This window comes from Pleurodeles waltl, unplaced genomic scaffold, assembly GCF_031143425.1.
Source record: "Pleurodeles waltl isolate 20211129_DDA unplaced genomic scaffold, aPleWal1.hap1.20221129 scaffold_39, whole genome shotgun sequence".
Lineage (NCBI taxonomy): Eukaryota > Metazoa > Chordata > Amphibia > Caudata > Salamandridae > Pleurodeles > Pleurodeles waltl.
In genome coordinates this window covers 7,799,845-7,801,524 of record NW_027150097.1, presented here as the reverse complement: position 1 = coordinate 7,801,524, position 1,680 = coordinate 7,799,845, and the positions used below count along the sequence as shown (strand labels likewise).

The 1,680-nt window shown below is 46.0% G+C and overlaps 1 non-coding gene across 1 annotated transcript; it reads right to left on the bottom strand.

Moving 5' to 3' along the window:
• Window positions 1–1,281: 1,281 nt before the first annotated feature.
• Window positions 1,282–1,364, bottom strand: TRNAL-CAG (transfer RNA leucine (anticodon CAG)). Its single transcript has one exon. It is a non-coding gene; the product is annotated as a tRNA-Leu (tRNA).
• Between the last annotated feature and the right edge of the window lie 316 nt (window positions 1,365–1,680).

Genomic DNA, 1,680 nt, shown 5'->3' with positions numbered 1-1,680 from the left:
ACATTGTTTTTGATACGGGTGCTTGGAAAAAAAAAGTCAAAAAATGTATCCACCTCGCAAAAGACACTTGTCAGAAGTGGTATTCGAACCCACGCCTCCAAAGGAGACTGCGACCTGAACGCAGCGCCTAGACCACTCGGCCATCCTGACACTCTTGACACTGCACTGATGGCTCAATTTCCAGCTTATAAACCAAAATGAGTGCCATGTACTGAGTGAATGTTGTTTAATGTCCTCTGTATTTTCAATTCCAGACCTTCCTGCTCAGGGAAACAGTGGGATCTGAAGCTGATGAAGGAGAGAGGATGGATCATCCTGACAGTGGATCCTGTGGTGACTGCTACTAATTCTCAATCATCTACAACATGGGGTGTGGACATGCTGAATTTTGAGCCAGTGCACATGGCCGGTGGTGACTGCTACTAATTCTCAATCATCTACTACAGGGGGTGTGGACATGCAGAATTTGGAGCCAGTTCAAGATTCAGATCAGGAGGTGCCTGGCTCCATACCAATCAACTCAGTGCCTCTGAGACAAGGACTTGAACGGTACAGTTTGAGTCCTCGACCGCCATGCTCAACGCGGCTGCAAGGATTTGGGGTGGATTGACTGAATGTGGCATTTCTTGTTGTGTACTATTATTGTATACTGGTTTAGTATGGTATCTTTTTTTTGAGCAGCTATGTTTGTTTTGTATTGGTTAAGGAGAAATGTTGTGTTCGTCATGGGCACGCCTATGATGCACACCAAGGGAGGTAGGGAGTGTTAGTCTCCCCCGAGATTTGGAGTTGGATGGTAGGCGCGGTGACGTGGAACCGGAGAGAATAAAAGGTCAGGGAAGGTGTTCCTCGTGGCCAATGACTCTATATTATTCTCTGTGTATTTATTAAAACTTATCTGCGAAACAGGCACCGTGTGTGCACGATGCAACACTCCCCTCCCATGCCCTGAATACAGAAGTTAAAAACCAGCTGTGATTGGGATGCAGGGGACCCTGGTGCCACTGAACCTTCTGCACTGTGAACCTGCTGAACTATTGACAGCTGTGCTTTTGATATGTAGGGTCGAAACCTTTATCTCGGCCCCTCTATCAAGATTTGTTGAAGATGCTGTGATTTCCTGCTTTACCGATTTACTGCGATTTAGCCAACTTCACGCAATTAGTGCAAGCAATGGACAATAGATCTTATCGATAATTTACAGAAACTGTTGACATTGTTTTTGATACGGGTTCTTGGAAAAAAAAAGTCCAAAAATGTATCCACCTCGCAAAAGACACTTGTCAGAAGTGGGATTCGAACCCACGCCTCCAAAGGAGACTGCGACCTGAACGCAGCGCCTTAGACCACTCGGCCATCCTGACACTCTTGACACTGCACTGATGGCTCAATTTCCAGCTTATAAACCAAAATGAGTGCCATGTACTGAGTGAATGTTGTTTAATGTCCTCTGTATTTTCAATTCCAGAACTTCCTGCTCAGGGAAACAGTGGGATCTGAAGCTGATGAAGGAGAGAGGATGGATCATTCTGACAGTGAATCCGGTGGTGACTGCTACTAATTCTCAATCATCGACTACCTGGGTTGTGGACATGCAGAAGTTTGAGCCAGTGCACATGGCCGGTGGTGACTGCTACTAATTCTCAATCATCTACTACAAGGGGTGTGGACATGCAGAAT